Genomic DNA, 21,919 nt, shown 5'->3' on the forward strand with positions numbered 1-21,919 from the left:
AAATACCTCTTACATGTTTTAATATTTAAAGAAGACCAGAAACCAATTACCTTACACACAATAAAATGATAATCAATGTTGTTTTTGTTTTTAAAGATCGACAATACCCTCCAGAGTTCGACTGCGTGTGCATTTGAATGCAGCCTAAATCTGTTTACATATTAAGAGTTAATTACACTCGATGACTAAAGTTCAGACACAAATGCAGGCAATCTTACGGCCAGAGCGTTTATAGAGGTACCATCTTGGCATTCGACTTGTGAAACTGAAGAAAGCCACTCAGAATGGTTGAACAAAGAGTGGCGAATCTAGGCTGGGGTCGAGGGGGCCTTGGTCCCCCAATTTTGCTGCGTTACTAGAAAACCACTAATGTCATAAATACCAAAACGTAGTCCAAATTTCGTATTTTACATAGCAAAATACTGACACCCCTTCCCCCTCCAGTTTTTACTTTCAAGATCGGCTACTGAACACAAGGATCGTACCCGGTTCTCTCTACACTTAATCTACTCTGGTGTGCTAAATTGGAATAGGCGTATAGATTTAAGGCTCCAGCAGTTGCATTGTAATCAAAAGTAAACATGAGAAGAGAATGACGTTATGATTATTATTTTGTAATAACGTCCCCGCCTTATAGACCTAACAAAATGGACACGAAGACAATCTTGATGTATAACTTTCAATGGAGGAATAAGGACAAGGTATAAAATATGAAGGTGGTTTATTGTTCTGTTTATATATTTTGGAATCCGTTAACACGAGTGGCTTGGGTACCCGAAGAGAAAAAAAACCGTAGCAGGACTTACACATTTAATTTAACGAGCTAAACCAATTCATTTAGATATCACATTCGCGCACTACAGTATCATTCAATTGTACGTTTATAACAATTGTTTATTGTTTGATTGTTTATTTGTTAAAATGTTCAACGTCCCTTTTCAGCAGCGGCGCTATATGGAGACGGGACCTAAAGTTTCAAATGCGATCCGATCCATCTCTTGGTTGTTGAGTCCAAAACTTGGACTCTTAGTGGGGGTTGACCCCGCGACACGGCGCGTCAACGTGCAACCTTGCTTTCTGTTGCTTCCTTGCTTATCCACGTAACGGTGCAACAACTAAAAGGAACAAGTACCATTGAAATCAGGTAGACGGTTGCAGACTTATTAAGATAATGCATATGATTTCAAATCACAAATCTCTCATACATTTAATCAGATCATTCATGTAATGTACTTAATATTGGGTGTCATTCATTAGTGACATTCACTCAGTTCACTAGACATAACGATATTTCTAGCCATTGCTAAACAGTACTCATATCTGGAAATGTGCTGACTGTATTCGCTATCGTGCTATTTGGGGTTCTCCTTTGCATTAAGTGTTTTCACAATTTCAATCGCTCTGCTTCGTGCGTTATGCTGTAGCAACACCGCACGTGCCTCACTACGAACATTCGACTGCATATTCACAGTACTTCATGTTCCGAACTTCATTATTGGGCACCACCTGTATGGCGGTTATGCAACCACACACAGCAGGTATACAAGTGTCCACCATTTTGTATCCGTTTGAGTTATCGTCTTGATACAAGGAAGTACTGTTAACAGGTGGGGAAGTCGTCCATTCATACTCCTTTCGAGCCATCTTCACTCGGCAGATTATCCGGGAATCCCTATGCTCCTTTGGGGAATCCCTTCCGCAGGCATTGCAAGATTATGAAACATGCATGTTTAACACATAGATGTTCATTTTACTTCGACCTCACTCACCCTCGCCCTCGCAGTAGCAGTTGGCCCTCGCCCTCGTTCACCCTCGCCCTCGTTCACCCTCGCCCTCGCAAATGGAATTGTCCATCGCCCTCACCCTCGCTGTCTAAACTTGTCCTCGCCCTCGCCGTCGAAGCTTGTCCTCGTCCTCTCGCACCCTCGCCCTCGCTGCCGAAACTTGTCCTCGCCCTCGCGCACCCTCGCCCTCGCGGCCAAAACTTGTCCTCGCCCTCGCGCACCCTCACCCTCGCCATCGAAGCTTGTCCTCGTCCTCTCGCACCCTCGCCCTCGCTGCCGAAACTTGTCCTCGCCCTCGCGCATCCTCGCCCTCGCCGTCGAAGCTTTTCCTCGCCCTCGCACCCTCACCCTCGCCATCGAAGCTTGTCCTCGCCCTCGCGCACCCTCACCCTCGCTGTCGAAGCTTCTCCTCACCCTCGCACACCCTCGCCCTTCTCGTCGAAGCTTTTCCTCGCCCTCGCCACCGAAGCTTGTCCTCGTCCTCGCGCACCCTCGCCCTCGCGATAGGAGTTGTCCATTATCCTTGCTCGCCCTCGCCTTCGTGCTCAAAACTTTTCCTCGCCCTCGCGCACCCTCGCCCTCATATCATTGAGGGCAAGGGTAATTGAGGGTGAGGAGGCCTCGAGAGGACCTCCTTCGTGAGGATCAGAGCATCAATTATTCAACCTATTTGTTGAATTATTTCCTTATCGTCAGTGGCGGATCCGATCGCCCCCAGAAGAGGAAACTTCTTTATTTTATATATACAAATAAAACGCATCCCAGAGTTTGGAGCTCTAAGTAGCAGTATTACAACCCACCACCCCCACCAGAAGTCCGTCCTGGATCCGCCCTTGCTTAACATACGTCCTAAAGAAAGGAAACTAACCATATCATCGTATAACTTATTGTGGAACACCTAAAATGGAACAACTGTTACAATGGAGATCTCGGTCGATAGTGACGTTTACATCATTTATCAACAGTATCCAATGCCTTTACTTCAAAATGTTCCTTGAACTACGATGCAAGCATAAGTATTCAGCCACACAAGGGCGGCTCTCATGAGGGTGAGGGTGAAATCAAGGTTTGATGAGTGGCGGTAGAGTGACTGCCGTGGACCATCTGTCAGAATTTGACAGTCAACACGTTGGCCATCCCTGATGTGTGTAGCGTAACTGAGGAATTTGAACAAATTCAAAGGGAAAGATCTAAAGAGCTTAGTTTTGAAACTCCGTCAGCAAACAAATAAAATACTTCAGAACACTATTGTTGAATTATCACTCGGAAATATATACCCACTCTAACCTATAACATGAATGACTTCATTGATTTGAATGTGAATCTAAGTTAATTGGTATTTTAAAATATAAACTGAAATGTGTCAATGTGCTTGTAAGGTTAATTTCGATGCTCAAATATTGTTAATATTCACCACTAATAGAGATACATTTGTCCTACCTTAACAATGTTAAATTTTTAAATTTTTTTCAATAATTGCCATAAATATGAAACTTTGTCTTAAGAAACTACCCTAGGGGCCAATTTGTGCACTTTATCACTTTGGTCTTGGTTCATTTTTGGCAGCTATCATTGTTGGAAAGTTTATTTTCAGTAATTCCCACAATTATGAAATGATATCTTTCAAACGTTGTCTCAAGGATTCCTTACACTACAAATACGTAAAGGCAAATGAAAAATGAAATCTTTAGTTTAAGATCCCACGATCATACAAGCTAAATGCTAAAGGAGACAGAAGTGAATGATGAAAAAATCTACGTTTCCTTCTCTCTTAATCACATTCTTTTGCAGTAACAGACCACTGTAGTATTTCTTCATATAAAAGGGTAAGTGCTCGGGAGGTACTGTCAAAATTTCTCAAAAAGCGTTCACTCTTACGAGTGCCTTGGTTAGCACTCTCAATTTAGATGGGCCGGATGGAGACCAAAGTTGATTATATAAACTGAAATACGTATATTTTGAAAGAGACCATTGATATTGCAGTACCCTCTGAAGTACCATTATGTCTTTGTGTTACATTCAAACCGATACGAAGGGGTTAGAGAAAGTTCCTTTCTACCTCTTGGTTTGCTTTTAGTTTCCGCAGAAATAGCTGTTTTCTTATAAAATGGTTTTAACCAACACGTGTAATCACTGATATCAGATCCTGTTACTTCCTTTACCAAACGTTTAATACCTTGGAGAAACGTTTAGCAGTTGTGATTATAAGTTCTGTCATTTCATGAATGTTGAATACCTGTAAAGTCTCCTTAAATTTCTAATTATAACTCCAAAGGTTCGATCTCATGATATAAAGCTGTCTTCTAAAAATAAATAAATAAATAAATTTAAAAAAGTTAAAAACAAGAGATATTTATGCGTAATGTTTGATGTCTGTTATGTCCAGGATAATTGTCTGCTGATAGACAAGCATCCCAGAAGAGGTAAATATGTTCAGTATTTGGGCTATGATGCAGTGCCGGCGGTTGGACGTTAAAAGTAGGGGGGCAAGACATGATCTCAATATTTGTAAATCAATGTTAGTTTTCCTGGTTGCTTCTAACATTTTTCTTGACGAAATGTTGTATAACTATTAGGATACTGTCTTTTCCAGTTAAAATACTATATATCGTGTTTCATATTTTATTAAGTAAATTTACAAGAGCAACGCAAAGCAAATACTAGCGCTTTGTACTCTTAAACAACGAAGGTGTAAGAAGAGGTTTGATTCCTTGCTCATGAATATCTTATAATTCTGTCTGGAAATTTGTATGATCAGATTAGGGGCCTATTTAATAACAAATTTGCAAAACAAATAAACAAAAAGAATAATATTAATCGAATAGTAATGAAAAATGAGGCTTGTTTTGCAAAAGTTATATTGAAACTGGGAATTAATGAACGATTTATATTTTTTAGTTCCACGCATGCTATTATATGTTATTACTCTTAGAAAGACTGTAATTACTACAAGCATATGCTGCGACATTTAAAGAAATACTTTTGCAGCTTCCCGAAACATGTTTATTGCCATTAGGTGCAGTTTTCACTTTCTTGGAATATATCAAAACTCAACAATATTTAAGGGGGCGCGGTGGCTCAGTAATTCACCTCCGGTGCTTGGGGTCCCTGGTTCGATCCCAGCTCGCGCCGTGCGGACTTTGTGGTGGACAAACGCTGTGCTCGTGGGTTTTCTCGGGGTTCTCCCGTTTCCTCCCACTTTATTCATTCCACCATTATCACCGTCTCCTTTAGCCTAACCGGCATAACCATGGGACGTTAAACTTAAAGATTTCATTTCATTTCATTTCAACAATACTTAGAATCACTCCACACTCCAGTTATCCCAAATAATCGTAAAACCTAGAATTATTTTGAATTCACTAAATTTAATTGTATATACAAAATTGTGTATGTACACCCCTGAACTCGTATGTTACACTGCAAAACAATGCCGCAACTTTGACGTGGGAGACCCGGGTTCGATTCCTGGCGGGAGCTCATGTGGTTCGTATTCTACGTTAATCGGTACGTTCACGTCTCATATAGTCTCACTGCTGAAGGGATATTAAAAAAATCAAATCAAATATTCCTTATTAGAAAGAAGAAAAGACATTTCAGGAACTGTCGATAAGAAACACTGCTTATGAAGGACTTCTTTTTCTGCGAAATGTTATCTCAATTAGTTCCAAAGCGGCTGACTAACATATCGAGCCCTTGTAAGAAGAAATGAATATGAAAGTACACTCAGATAGGTTAATTTTTGAGCCATTTTTCGTGGCAATTAAAACGCAACTCCTGTAGCTTTCTTAACTGCACGGGAAGACAACTAATACGTACTCACGCAACGGCAAATATTTTATGGTACCATTTTCATTCTATGAACCTTAATACATACAAAAACTTTATATTTCCAAATGAAACTATATAGCGACATTAATGGGTCATTTCAAAAGAGTGGGGGGGTAACTGTTCCCCTTTGCCTCCCTAATCGCCGCCCATGCTATGATGTGTGGCACATTTGTGCGAAATTAATAATAATATGATTAAACTGTTTACCCACAACAAAATCCTGCTCGTTTTGCTGAAGTGGCTTTTCCTAAGTTTTATATGTTTCATATATCCTAGTTTTTTTCAGGCCTTTTTTTTAATGTGTCCAAATTTATATTTCTCCTTTTACCACACAATCGTTCAATACTTGCACTATAATATTTACAATCTGTATATCATCCTGTAACGTATTTTATTCCTAATAAAAATCATTGAACAACACAACATACAAACCCTATCTCACTGGCTTGCACGCGAACCTTTGGTGCATGGGGTCCTGGGGACAATTCCGAGTGGGAGAACATTGAACGACAGTGGATCGAATTCCGCGTTAAACCTATAGGTCCACTTCTCATATAGCCTCGCCGACGAAAGAGGACGCTAAACGGCAATCAGTCAACAGTTGCAAATTTCGGCTGCATAAACAACATGTCTTGTGGAACTTATTAAATTTATTTTGTTAAAGCAGCTCTTTTAACAAAATTTCAGTATTAACTTGTGAGATATTTCTATTTAAGGACAAGAAAAAACATATTATTTATTTTGTAACTAAATGATAGCTCTACCCACGTAGATTATAAAAGCAGAAACAATGAAAATCGATACAATATTGACTGACATTATTTTAACAAATATCGATTCAGATAATAGTTTGGGCTGTCACAAAACTATGAAAAGTTAAAAATTCCGATTAATTGTAACAACTTCATCAGTGGTGGACATTGGAGGAGGATGTATGCTATTAATCAGCCCATTTCGTGGGCATCCAAACTCACGAGCCCAACGCTCGCTAGCTCGGCATTCGCGCTCGACCGTTCTCGGGTTCAATAATTAAGCGCTACCCCGAGCGCCAATGAAATAAGTCAGCGCGAGTCCAACTGAGGGAAGTAAGCCCGAGCACGATTCCCAAAGGAATAAATGAGCGAGAGCCCAGTTGAAAAAAATGAGCCCGAGTCCGAGAGAGTCCAGAGCAAAATGGCCATCTATGAACCAAAGTCATTCCATCAAGTCTTTTTCCATCTGATCTACTGCATTCTGATGGTTCTCTCATTAATTGTGTTTGTTCAGATCAGAGCCCTGCAAACCCAGGCCCGAAGACGGCCCGGCCCGACCCGAATGGATCTAAATTCTGTGCCCGGCTCGACCCGGCCCGGCCCGAATCTCGAGTCGGGCTCTAACCGGGCCGGGCACATTTCGGGCCGAGCCGGGCCGAAACGGGCCGGGCACAAATCGGGCCGAGCCGGGCCGGCCCGACTCGGCCCGAACACTTTGAAAGACGAATCGGAAACTAATGTTGGCAGCCTGTGTTAATCGTAATGTGTTTGGCATGGGCGGCGATTAGGGGGGGGCAAAGGGGGGCAGTTGCCCCCGCACTTTTTTGAAGTAACCAATTAATGTATATAGTTTCATTTGGAAATGTAACGATTTTGTATGTGTTACTGATTAATAGGAAAAAATGCTGCCATATAATATTTGCTGTTGCGTGAATACGTATTGGTTGTCTTCCCGTGGAGTAAAGAAAGCTACAGTAATTGCGTTTTAATCGCCACAGAAAATAACCCCCAAAAAATAACCTATTGGAGCACAATTTCAGCATACTTTCATTTCTTCTTACAAGGGCTCGATATGTTAGTGAGCCGCTTTGAAGCTAATCGAAAGAACATTATGCAAAAAAGTAGGGCCTATTTCACAAGTTATTCTTTAATTGCACAAAAATTGACAGTTCCTAAAATGTCTTTTCTTCTTTCTAAAGTAAGGAATATCGATTAAAAAGAGCGTGATAAGAAACAACTTCTACTTTTTCCATTGTTTTGTAGTGTAATATACGAGTGAAGTGTTGTGTTTAAGGATGTACGAGTGTATATACAATAAAATTTAGTAAATTGAACATAATTCTAGGTTTTAAGTAGGGATGCACGCGAGACGAGACGAGACGAGAAATGGAAAAGTCTCGTCTCGTCTCGCAGTCTCAAATGTTGGTCTCGTCTCGCGTCTCGTCTCGTCTCGCAAATGTGAAGTCTCGTCTCGCTTCTCGCATAAAATTTTGAGTCTCGTCTCGCGTCTCGCGCGAGACTTTCTCGCATGGTCTCGCAGTCTCGCAGTCTCGCATATATTCTGGGTCAAAATTTTGCAATGTGTTATTCTGTGGCTGTTAATGAATGATGATGTGATATTCTGTCCGAAGGCAGGTATTTGACCTAAAAGTCCCTTGCCGAGGTAAATCCATGGTGGTTTGCCATTGCTTTCCATGGGATGAATGTTCATAACATCCTAAGGAAACGGAACCTAGAGTTCAACATGGTATCCGAACTTGTGTCCTCTCCGCTCCAAATTAAAAGAAAAGTTGAGCTGGAATTTGATTGCTGGACCATTAATTTTCGTCAAATTAATAGCATAATTTTCAGCAAAACCAGCATAAATGGTTACTAGATCCAACATTGTTTTCCAGCTTAGAGGTCTCCAGCAATATTTTCCAGTATGCCATTCGGGCACATTTTTGCCCCGAAAGAAAGTCGCCAATGTAATTAGGATATAAAGAATACTATAACGTTTCCGTATATGTTTTTCTGAACTCATTGAACCAAACCCGGATCCTTTTACTATATCTACATGTAAATTTCTTCGTCTTTATTTAACCGGATTTGAACCATGTCTTTGCCTGCTTCTGGTCCGAGAAATGCTCTAACGTCACAATATCCAAAATTCACACTTATTGTTTCCTTAGAATAGGTTTGAACTTTCTTTTCAGAAAGTTTAAACTCTCTAACATTAAATTTGTGGAAGCAGCAGAGAAAATATAAAAATACGTTACTTGTGTAGGAGAATAGTGCTGCCATCTATTGTCGCCTATCTCCCTTTACACCAACCACCAAGGAATAACATTACTTGTGTCAACGGACTTGTGGATAACGCAATATGTTAACAATTGCGAGAATCCAAATATCCAACAAATTATACTTGATACGAAAAAAGCTGGGGTCCGCGGGGGCTCAGTGGTAGAGCGTTCACCTCTTGTGCTTGGGGTCCTGGGTTCGATCCCAACCCCCGCCAAGTGGACTTTGTGGTGGACAAACACCGTGTGCGTGGGTTTCCTCGGGGTTCTCCCGTTTCCTCTCACTTTCTTTATTCCACCATTTCAATCATTACTCATCATCACCGTCTCCTTTAGCCTAACCGGCATAACCGCGGGACGTAAAACTCAAAGATTTCATTTCATTTACCAAAAAAGCTTTCTGGATCAATTTCCAGATCATACAATTGAACTAACTGCAGTGTTGCCAGAATTCGCATTTTATCAACTTTCGCTTTCAACTTATATAGTGTTGCCAGATCTAGAAAATAAATTTACTGACAGATATAGGGCCATTCCTACCATCTCCCACCAAACCTATAGGGCCATCCTACCAAACCAGTGTTTGAATTAAACTTCCGAACTAGAGGGGGATGTTTTTGATAAATATATGGAAAGAAAATACTTATTTCATGTAAAAATATCATGTTATTTCTGCGAGCCGGGTCGGGATAAACTTTGACGAAAGGGGATTTCCCCGCCATCCCCCAACATTAATCGCTAGTAGTAATGTGAAAAACACAGAAACAACAGAAATATCACATTTCGAAGCAATAGGGAGTCTTATTCGCTTTTCAGACCAAAAACATAAGTTCATGTATTCGTGCGCGCCCGCGTGTATGCGATAGCGTAACTAGAATTTTTCTCAGGGGGGGCCAATGAAGGGCCCATCTCCAATGAATGATTTTTTTCACACACACACACACACATATATATATATATATATATATATATATATATATATATATATATATATATATATATATATATGTGTGTGTGTGTGTGTGTGTGTGTGTGTGTGTTTTCAAGGTGAATGTTTTCATCTTCTTTGTTCATGATTTTACTCTTTTACGGTGAAAATGTATGAATTTACTACTTCAAACAACTAGGATACATTAATACAATTGATTTCCAATATAAGTAAGTAGTAATTTAATCGCTGCATTTAAAATGTGTGTGGCTGGTAGATTTAAGTGAAAGCAGAGAAATACACTTTTACAGGTCAAGAAAATGACTTAGAGGTTCATGCCTCTACTTAAAAGAGGATCTTTTTATTCTTGTGGGCAGCAGCAAACTTATCAACAACTTCTTCAAGATCTAACGATTTAGCAATTTCTTCAATATAAAGTAATCCTAAGTTTTTCAACCTATCATCAGTCATTGAATTGCCTATATATCTTTAATCTTTTCAAACATGAAAATGGCCTTTCACATGTAGCACTAGGAAACTGATTATATCTAACTTGTCGCAGAGATTATATCTAACTTGTTGGTTTCTAGGAATGTGTTTTTGTAGACGCAGTCAACGAAATTCACCAAGGAATCAACTTTGGTTTTCTCTCGTCTTCATACAACTTAATTGTGTTTGGGACGATTTTGAGTTTTTTTCATTTAAATATTTCCAGATCACTTTCATAATACTGGGCCATATGCTCCACAATGTTGTAATTTAGAAAGTTTTCACCTTTTGGATGTAGAGTGGTGATTGATTTAATGATTTTGCCACATGACCAAAGCGTTTTATCGTCTCAGTGATTGCTTTATCAATAGTAGGCAGAAAAATGTATCTTAGTATATTATCTTTAGAAAATTCGTTTTCTGCCTCCAATGAAGGAAGAGATTAATCCAAAATGAATTTGTGATATTTCGATGGGGAATGTCTAATTCGTTTCCATGAGGATCCCCTATCTGTTTCCGGCTCTGGAATTTCAGGACCATTTTCTATGCGTATCCACAAATATTTTTGATAAATTTGTTCGAGTGTTGTTCCTTGAAAGTCATATTCTCCAGACCACATTTTCGACAGCGTTTGAACTAGTGAATCTACAAGAATCAAACCTTCCGACATGTCTGCATCTACTTAAAATAAGGCGTAGCTCAAAGTTACAGCATGGCAGCAGTAATATTAAATTTTACCCGAAAACATTCCATCTCGTATAGATGACATTTGTTTCCCGGATGGAATGATGGAAGTAAATAAATATCACAAGTTCCAGATTTGGTTTAATACCGCATAATAATATAAATAGTTGTTTGGTAGATAAACTGTATTATTAATAATAATAATAAAGTAAAATGTGATGTACGAGGACAAATGTGCTTACGAGACAAACGTCGCACAGAAACAGGAACTGAACTATAACAGGACAGTGATTTGCCGTTCCACCCCACTTTAAATTATAAGCCTTGCTCTTGAAGCTTAAGTTTCACTCTAAAGTAAACTGCCAATAATTATCATGCATTCTTAATATTTCAGAAAAATGTCAAAATTTCACGCTCTAAAAAATGGTAGCCTAATCAGTGACGAAACTAAACATTTGGTGCCCAGGGCAAATTTTGCGATTAGTACCCCTTTCATCTACATCCACACCAATAAACACACATATTAGTTTGCTGGCGCCCGGGCAACTGCCCCGGTTCCAGGATCTTGTTTTGATCTGGTCGTAGTTCAATTACTTTTGGTTACTTTTACCCTTGAGCACTAAAACTGAGTAATGAAAGTGCCTTTACGTTATTAAAATGATGAAGTGAGCACTCTTTGAAGCAAAAAGAGGAAATATGTTTTTCTTTCCCTAATTTCAAACAGTGTTAGAACAGATATTTAAATCGGGACTCCTTACAGCAAAAGAAGTATAGGTGGTCCTTTTCTTTCTTTCATTTGTTTACCTTCACTACTTTTTAGAATTTGACGCGAATTCAAATACACGAACACTTCACACCCACACCGAATGGACAAAGCTCAACGGTAGAACATCAGCTTAAGATTCGGAATATGGTGTAATTGATCCGTCGTGGATACATATTTTAACTGAGGAGATTATCAAGATTCTTCCTCGGTGGCCCTATTGACTAATTTCCCTTATTTCTATCCTCTGAGTCTCGGATGTTCCAAAGCCATAAAATAAATTTAAATGTAATTGACATAACGCTACTATCCTGTAGTCGATGCTAAATTAATATTGTAAGTTTTGATATTAGATTTGAAGGAGTGGCATTAATTAGTATATCCTGTTGAAAATCCATGTCACCATTGATTTACTGTTCTGCATAATTCCTACAATGTAATTTTCTCAGAAATGCTTAATGCTTAATTTTCTCAGAAATGCTTAATGCTTAATTTTCTCAGAAATGCATATTTTGACGCAGAATTAATATAAATCTGTGATAAAAATTGGTATTCATTGACTAAACTTACTGAATGGAATATCTGTAGACCAGTCCCACAAACATCAGATAACAAGATGATACAAACTGGTAATGGGAGTAACTACACTTTTACACAAAACAGCATTACTGCCGCGACCAAGTTGTATCATCTCGGTATCTTACCTGATGGTTAGTAATCAGGAGATTTAGCACTGTCTCTGTGATAAATTTCGGAATTTCTCTAGTAGTAGCAGTTTTGGGATCAAGCTACAGTTAAAATAGTTTAAAAGAAAATACTTCTGAAAGATTTATTTATAAAGAATCACTTATTTTTGTTAGCCTCATTTCCCCAGACTTTAGTTAGTAGAATAGGTCCACCAAGCGCTGACTCCGTTTTCCTTGGAGATCGCTAGTATCGCTTATTAACATCGCAGCAGAAGGTTTCTACTTAGTTGCCACGGACAAGAGCGTTAGGAAATTAGACGTACTAGAGAGAAGACCAGAAGGTAGACGAGAAGGAGAACCAGTACCAGTAGCAAATAGTAGGTGTTGGTAGTATTCAGTATCTTAATTTTCTCGAACTATTGGCATACGAACAGCAAAGAGAATGACAGAAATAATAAAAACTTCTGCTCTCTTCTTTTACTCTATATTAAACCAGATCTCTCGATATTATTTGATAATAATAATAATAATAATACCAAATTATTTAATGGATGCTATGCATTTGTTCTATGTCGCCATAATCGATGGAAATTAATTACTTAGTGTACGAAGACTTCTTTCGTCCAACACAAGTGTAATGTTTCACTGCAGTGCTTGCTATTTGTAAGTAAGCATCTCTTATTTTAGTATGACTTTCAACATTGAAACAAATCAGAATGCAGACTGATTTTGCTTTTTTCTTTTCTTTTCTTTTTTTTCTTTTTCTTTTTTTTTTTTTTTTGTTCTTTGTCGAAAACAAAGAAGACAACCAGATAAGGGACAGAGGTTAAAAGGAACGTTCAGATACTGAGGTCAATGCAGGCACCTTACACATTTAGATAAATTAGATCTTGCTGTACTACAAACCAAAAGGAGCCTGAAGATTTTTGCTCGGAACGCAGACTATTGCAGTTGGTAACTTCGTTGTCGAGATATGTTTCGGTTGTAGTTTAACTTGCGGCCACTCTTAACTCACCGTTTGTCGACCTATAGCAGTATCACTCTGTGTGGGGGGGGGGGCCGCTAGGGAGGCCAAGATTTTGAGCAAGGGGGCCTGGCCCCCAGGCCCACCCTTGGCTCCGCCACTGCGTGTATGTGTTTGTATCGCAAAATAAAGTCCTAAATCGATGCTGTAATAAATTTCCAATTTACAAAGTTTTTCTTTTTTAATGATGTTTAAAAATTAAAGAAGGCTTTAATTCTGAAAATCAACCTTGAATAATAATAAATCTCATAAAATGTCTATTGCCCCAATCACTTTTTTGTTCCTGGAGGCATTAACGCTCAACCTAGAAAAATCAATAAATATAAAATCACTAAGTATGCAATTAAATATAATTCATAAATGTTGCGAGACTGCGAGAAGTCTCGCGAGACTTCTCGCGCGAGACTTAACCAAATCTCGTCTCGCGTCTCGTCTCGCATGGTTTAGTCTCGTCTCGCATAAAATTTTCAGTCTCGTCTCGTGTCTCGTCTCGCAAATGCGAGACGAGACGCGAGACGAGACGAGACTTCTCGCGTCTCGCGTGCATCCCTAGTTTTAAGTTTATTTTGTATAACTGAAGTGTGAATTGATTCTAAGTATTGTTATGTTTTGATGTGTTCCAAGAAAGTGAAAACTGCACCTAATGGCAACGAACATATTTCAAGAAGTTGCAAAAGCAAATATTTCTTTAAATGTCGTAGCATATGCTTGTAGTATTTACTGCCTTTCATTTTCTAAGAGTAATAACATACATTTAATAGCATGTGTGGAATTAAATATTAAGTTTTTCATTAATCCTCAGTTTCAATATAACTTTTGCAAAACAAGCATCATTATTCATTACTATGATTAATATTATCCTTTCTATTTATTTGTTTTGCAAATTTATTAAATAATCTGATCACACAACTTTCCAGACAGAATTTTAAGATGTTCATGAGCAAGAAATCAAATCTCTTCTTACACTTTCGTTGTTTAAGAATACAAAAGGCTAGTATCTACTTGCGTTGTTCTTCTCAATTTACTTAATAAACTAATATATACGATATACGGCATTTTAACTGAATATATAGTATCCTATTAGTTATACAACCTTTCGTCAAACAAAATGTTAGAAACAACCAGGAAAACTAACATTTATATACAAATATTCAGATCATGTCTTGCCCCCTCACTTTTATCGTCCAACCGCCGCCACTGGTGTTTGGGAAATTAACTCTTTATTCAAGACTGTAAAGTACTGTACTTCTACTACTCTTATTACTACTACTACTGCTACTGCTACTATTATTATTATTAGTATTAGTATTACTACTACTACTACTACTACTACTACTACTTCTACTACTACAACTGCTACGAGCGTCAGAGTTGACATGTCTGGTGGTACTTACTTTACAATCTAAGTACAGAAAAAAACGAAGAAATACTAGTTATTATGGCCAGTCTGCGTAGTCTGGCCAGTAGAGGTCGTCGGATCGATCCCTCCTCGTGTTATGTGAGCTTTGTGGTGGACAAACATCATGAGCGTGGGAGTTTTTGCATTAGCCCGTTTTCGTCTACTGTCTTCATTCCACCAATTCATCCATCATCATCCATACGTCTTGAGCCGTAACTGCCTAAAGAACATATGAAAAAGTCAAATCCTTGACCTACTAATTAGAATTTGTTCCGCTACCATTAGACCACGGAGACCGAAACCATGAACTGGCGTGTTCATAAGATTAGCGCAATTTGTAGTAATGTTCAATTAGCACGGCAGATTCCAAATCATATTACATGTTCCTGTATTCTTTATAATTCGATGCTACAATAATAATAACAAAAAACAATGATCAAATAAATCACCCAGACCCCAGGATCGATGAAGTGTTCCTGGAACGGTGCGTAACAAGTAAATAACAGAGCTATATGACGGAATGCGAGGCAGTAAATCAAAACAAAATCCACACATATCATTGTTGATCAAAAAATACCTCAAAAGTCCCCTGAATGAAAAATGTATAGATATCAGCTATCAAAAATGCCTCTTAACATCACATATAATAGAAGGGATAGTTGATATTAAGAAAATGAAAATATAAGGTTTCCTCAGAAACCAATAGTGCAAAATGAACATCGCTTTAATGTACTGTATGTCCTTGTACGCATCGAATAGCACGGAAACAGATTCAACAGTTTCAGGCTTTAGAGCATTTCTCCGTTCCTGAGTACTAAAATCTCTTTCAGTAGACGCACTAGAAGCAGGTATGACGAGATACTGACGCGTTAATTTACACAATTTTGGTAATGTTTGTTCTTGTTGCTTCCACCACTGCAGTATATCTAGTTCTCTTACACATGATGACATGTTGAGGAAGATGTCTACTTCATCATCAAATTCACCAGAGACTGAATGTCTATCTTCCCAATCCATTAGTTTATTTTTCTTGGTAGGTGGTTCCAAGTTATACCAACTAGCCTAAAGGAGACGATGGTGAGAAATAAATGAAATAGTGGAGTAAATAAAGTGGAGGGAAAAAGGAGAACGCCGCGAACCCCCACACGGTGTTTGTCCACCACAAAGTTCACTTGGCGAGAGCTCGGATCAAACCAGAGACCCCATACACCAGAGGTGAATGCTCAACCACTGAGCCACCGTTCCAGGAACACCTAATCGACCCTGGCGATTTGGTGATTTATTTGATCATTATATTTTGTTATATTTGTAGCATCATACTATAAACAATACATAAACATGTAACACCATTCGATATTTGCCTTGCTAATTGAACATTACTACAAATTGCACTGATCTTATGAGCACGCCAGCTTATGGTTTTGCCCTCCGTGGTCCAATGGTAGCGTACCAAATTCTACTTATTAGGTCAAGTACTTGACTTTATCATACGTTCTGTAGGTAACTACGGCTCAGGCTGTATGGATGATGATGGGATGAATTGGTGGAAAGAAAACAGTGGGAGGAAGCGGGATCACCCCAGAAACTCCCATGCACACGATGTTTGTCCACAACAAAGCTCACATAGCATGAGCAGGGATTGATCCGACGACCTCTAGCACCAGATGTGAGTGTTTTTTCTATTGAGCCACTATTCTCCCTCGTAGATCAAGCATCGGTTCACATTCTACGCAGACCGGCCATAATAACTAGCATTTCTCAATTTTATTCTGTACTTAGAAGGTAAATTCGGTACCACCAGACATGTCAACTCTGACGCGAAGTCGTAGCACTTGTAGTAGTATTAGCAGTGGTCGTAGTAGTAATAGTAGAAGTAGTAATAGTAGTAGTAGAAGTAGTAATAGTAATAGTATTACCAGTACATCACAGTCTTTAATAAAGAGTCAGTTTCCCAAACACATTACGATTAACATAGGCTGACAGTAAGATCGTACAAACACGGCAAAAATAGAGGTAGTGGAGGACATTAAAAAAACAAATAGGCTGACAACATTAGTTTCCGAACCGTCTTTCAGAGTATCGGGCCGAAATGTGCCCGGCCCGGTTAGGGCCCGGTCCAGTTTGATATTACTTGAAACGGGCGCGCCCGGCCCGTGCAGGGCTCTGGTTCAGATATCAGCGCTCTTGTCATTTACAGCTGAATGACGTGAGTGACTGTCTGTCTGTCTACCAACACTCTTTAAACATGACAGTGTAGTAGACACTTCTTATCTAAAACGTCTCCAGCACAGGGAGGGCAACAATGAGGCACACTTACTTCTTAATGTAGCACTTTTTCAACCCGGAAACTTTCATGGGAAAAATCAAATATTATTCTTATTTGCATTATTATTTTTAATAATTATGTACGTACACACGAAAAATTGTCTACTGCAATTAATTGAAAGGAAAAATACGATTAATGTATAACCTTGCTATGACACTAACTTTTCATCTAGGTGACATGGCAGATGATATTTTAAATTTTGCCTCTGTCCAAAAGAGGTCAAACAGCAAACTCCAAAACAGTTGCTTTTAAGGAAGCTTGTCCTCCTCCCCCGCGTGCCCTCGTTCTCCTAAGGAAGTGTCTCTAGCCATCGTGCACCCTCGCTCCCGCAGTAACATTTGGCCCTCACCCTCGTTCACCCTCGCCCTCGCGCACCCTTACCCCCGCCATCGAAGCTTGTCTTCGCCCTCGCGCATCCTCACCCTCGCCGCCGAAACTTGCCCTCGCGCACCCTCGCCTTCTTCGTCGAAGCTTTTCCTCGCCCTCGCGCACCCTCACCCTCGTCATCGAAGCTTGTCCTCGCCCTCGCGCACCATTGCCCTCGCTGCCGAAACTTGTCCTCGCCCTCGCTCATCCTCGTCCTCTTCGTCGAAGCTTTTCCTCGCCCTCGCTGCCGAAACTTGTCCTCGCCCTCGCGCACCCTCACCCTCTTCGTCGAAGCTTTTCCTCGCCCTCGCGCACCCTCATTCTCGCCATCGAAGCTTGTCCTCGCCCTCGCGGCCAAAACTTGTCCTCGCCCTCGCGTCACTGTGGGTGAGGGAACTTGAGGGTGAGGATGCCCTCGAGAGGGCCACCCTCGCGAGGGTGAACATCTCTGGTTTAACAAGAGCAGGTATGACTTCGCTGGTGAGTTTTCAAACCGCACCGTCTACGTTGAATAGTTTCTGAAGTATACGCCTTTGAAAATTCATTTCCCACAGTTTCGGCGCCTTATATCTCCGAAACAACGCGTTTCCGGACCCATGTTTACTAAGCGTTTTTGTTTCTTCGTATGAGAGGATTTACCTGCCGACGTTTGTCGGTGGAATTTTTTGACACCCGATATATACCCCAACAATCAACTTAATGAACTATATATTTCAACTTAAGTTATTTTAAGACTTTATGAAGAACATTACGTAAAGTTGTCGAACTCTTAAGACAAGATATCCAACAACTACAAAACCGATATCAGATTCAACAATTTGTTCAAGAATCTTTTGGTACAATGCAAAACAGAATAATTTGAATCAACATCGTAAGGGATACAGCCGAAGTCACATTATAGTAGAAATACTAGCTCTTCTAAAAAACACTTGTGGCCCTATACACAATGCAAATGCAAAGCAAATGGCCAATACAGCGTGAAAGTCGCGGAAAGACACAATAGTGTGTATATCAAAGTTAGTTGCAGATAGGATTCAAACAACTTATTCATCTTTATCAAGTGTAATCAGAAGTGTTCCCCAAGGTTCCATGTTGAGTACTGTTCTCTTTATTATTATATTCCCAAAATCATTAAACGATGAAAAGTTTAAAATTATTAAACACTCATATACTTTGTGATTTCTCCTTGTAAAAATTTTATTAAAGATCAAGATTAACAATACGATACAACCACAAAAAACAACACGTCCTACGCAAACGGATTTTCCAGTGGCATTAAAATATAAAAACCTTTAAAGTGATAATATTAAGCTTATTTAAGGTGATGGTGTCAAAACATATGTTAAAATTTTTTAAGGTGTCTATTTTAAATTGAAAAAACATATTTTCCAGCATAAACAGTGCCTTGCTAAAACTAAAACAGTTTTTTGTGATACTATAAAACCAGGCATTTTAAAACAATTATCATTATTTGACCTACACCTGCTAAGAGTGTGGTATGGTATATTTATTCTGCATCCAGAGGAACCACCCAGGACTGTCAGCGGTGATGGAAGGCCTGTGTTTGTGAGTATATGCTTTGCGCTGATGAACTTTTGCATGACATAAATGTCGTGAAGGGAAAACTACGTGACATTAAAAACACACGAGAGTATCAGGGATTTCTCCTTGATAGACCCCAACCATTGTATTACTTATATTTTACATCATGATTTTGTAAATATTGTTTGTATCTATTTCGTTTGCATTTATGGTGACGGTTTTAATAAATACCACAAATGTATTATTTGTTTTAAAACCAAATTCCAAAACTGAGCTAAGGGCCGTTTTTGATCTCAGGGGCCTTAATTCCCGTTCCAGAACAATAGCTTCTCCTTTAAAAAATATACAGGACGTTCTAGAGTCTCTTTCTGACTCAGTTTGGTTCAACTCCTTTGATTTACACTCCAGTTTCTATCAATTAGACTTAAATTCCAAGGACAGACCGGCCACTGCGTTCTCCATTAAGGGTCTTTCTCTCCCCTTCAATCATCTTCAATTGACATCTGTTCCTCAGGGTTTCAAAAATGCCTCCATTTTACTTCAACAAGCTCTTCAAACCATTTATAGGGATATCTTCCCCAACAATATTACATCATTCGTTGACGACATGTATGTCCACGCAAATTCGTTCGATCAGATGATGACTGTGCTTCGTGCCTTCTTTCAGCAAGCCGCCAAACATTCTCTGCTCTTTAACATTAAAAAATCAGTTTTCGGATCAAAAAGAATTAAATGTTTAGGCCATATTATTGACAATCACACTCTACAACCTGACCCTGATAAGATTTCAGCTTTAGCTCAGGCACCCAGACCGGCCACTCTCAAAAATCTCAAAAGCTGGTTAGCCAGTGCAAATTTTTTCCGACGTTTTTTCAAAATTTTTTCCATCATTCTTGCACCCCTTTATCAGGCTCTGTCAAACAATCCTAAAAAGCTCATCTGGACTCCTGAGCGCGTTCAAGCGTTTAGAACAATGCAAAAACTTCTAACCTCACCCCCGTACTTGCTCTATATTCCACCCGCAATACACACCACATTCTCATGACAGACGCCGCATCAGTAGGCGTCGGGGCGGCGTTATTACAGAAAGATCTCACTACTAACGTTGTGCAACCTGTTTGCTATGTCTCTTCCAGACATCCCAAAACCGTTTCCCCCTTCCCATCTTCCATCAAGAATTATATGCAGTGTACTTTTCTCTTCGGAAATTAAAAAAATATTTGTTAGGCCACCATTTCACCCTAGTTACTGACAATATTTCTCTTCTTGCTGTTCGGAAAACAATTGTTCCATCCCCAAACGATGAAAAGTTTAAAATTATTAAACACTCATATACTTCGTGATTTCTCCTTGTAAAAATTCTATTAAAGATCAAGATTAACAATACGATACAACCACAAAAAACAACACGTCCTACGCAAACGGATTTTCCAGTGGCATTAAAATATAAAAACATTTGAAGTGATAATATTAAGCTTATTTAAGGTGATGGTGTCAAAACATATATGTTAAAATTTTTTAAGGTGTCTATTTTAAATTGAAAAAACATATTTTCCAGCATAAACAGTGCCTTGCTAACACTAAAACAGTTTTTTTGTGATACTATAAAACCAGGCATTTTAAAACAATTATTATCATTCGACCTACACCTGCTAAGAGTGTGGTATGGTATATTCATTCTGCATCCAGAGGAACCACCCAGGACTGACAGCGGTGATGGAAGGCCTGTGTTTGTAAGTATATGCTTTGCGCTGATGAACTTTTGCATGACATACATGTCGTGAAGGGAAAACTACGTGACATTAAAAACACACGAGAGTATCAGGGATTTCTCCTTGATAGACCCCAACCATTGTACTACTTATATTTCACATCATGATTTTGTAAATATTGTTTGTATCTATTTCGTTTGCATTTATGGTGACGGTTTTAATAAATACCACAAATGTATAACACTTGTTCTTTTATTAGCATTCTAATTACTTAACGTGATAATTGATTGTTGCTATATTCAATAACACATATTAGTATCATATTATTATATATATAGGGGTAAAAGTGGATCTGAAAAGGTAGGGGGACGGCAGGTAGCGGCATGACATCACACCATCCCCCCTGCCTATCTTTGCCCATTGTAATTTTTAGGAACTTGGGGGACGCCGTCCCCCGGTTCCCCCTCACTTTATATATATGAGACTTGTTTCAACATTTGTGTTCAAAAAAGTGTATTCTATACGCTGATGGCATCAGTATTATTATAAAATCAATAGAAGTAGTTGAGAGAAAATCTGCCATTTTTACCGACAAATTTGACAAAGTGGTTAACAACCAACAGATTAATTATAAATCATGATCAATCGATTCTCTGATATATTCATTTTCCAGGGAAACCGCGTATATCACCTAGAATAAAATATCTGCTCATTCCCTCCAATATTCTTGCACGACAAAGCTGTTAGTTGTTAACTATAAGTGACGATCTTTCACGGTCTGCTCGCATCTCCACCTTAAACGAAAAGCTAAGTAGCATATGTTGTGCCTTATACAATCTTCAAGATATGGCGTCGAGAGAAGCACTTGTTTGCTTTAACTACGTCAAGTGTAATTCACTAATGAGCTTCGAAACAATACACTGGGAAACTGCTGAAAAGAGTTTAAGCACTTTCTGATTGCAAAAGAAAGCGATTAGAATAGTTTTCGGATTACCCACGAAATCGACATGTAAAACAGTGTTCATAGAAGCAAAGATTTTAACACTTTCCGGCTTCTATATTTATAAATCTATTTTTTTTACTGTGAAAAAACAGGCTTTTTTTTTTTTTTACCTTTAACAAAAATGTTCATAGCCATAATACAAGACAAGGTGGTGACATATTTGTGATGTATCAAAGATATGCTAACATAAGTAAAACCGCGTATATAAATTGTGTTAAGTTGTATAATGAACTTCCTATGTACTTGAAGAATATGACTAATGTTGCCGTTTCCCGTAAGAATTTATTTAACCTACTTGCTATAAAATGCTATGATAGTATTAAGAAATATTTAAATGAAATGAGAAGTTGGT

At 38.9% G+C, this 21,919-nt stretch overlaps 1 protein-coding gene across 3 annotated transcripts in view; it reads left to right on the plus strand.

Moving 5' to 3' along the window:
• The window catches only part of mtgo (miles to go), an 813,614-nt gene that overhangs the window by 459,618 nt on the left and 332,077 nt on the right, over window positions 1-21,919 (plus strand). The window lies entirely within an intron of this gene.

Source organism: Thermobia domestica, chromosome 8 (genome assembly GCF_964235325.1).
Source record: "Thermobia domestica chromosome 8, izTheDome1.hap1.1, whole genome shotgun sequence".
Lineage (NCBI taxonomy): Eukaryota > Metazoa > Arthropoda > Insecta > Zygentoma > Lepismatidae > Thermobia > Thermobia domestica.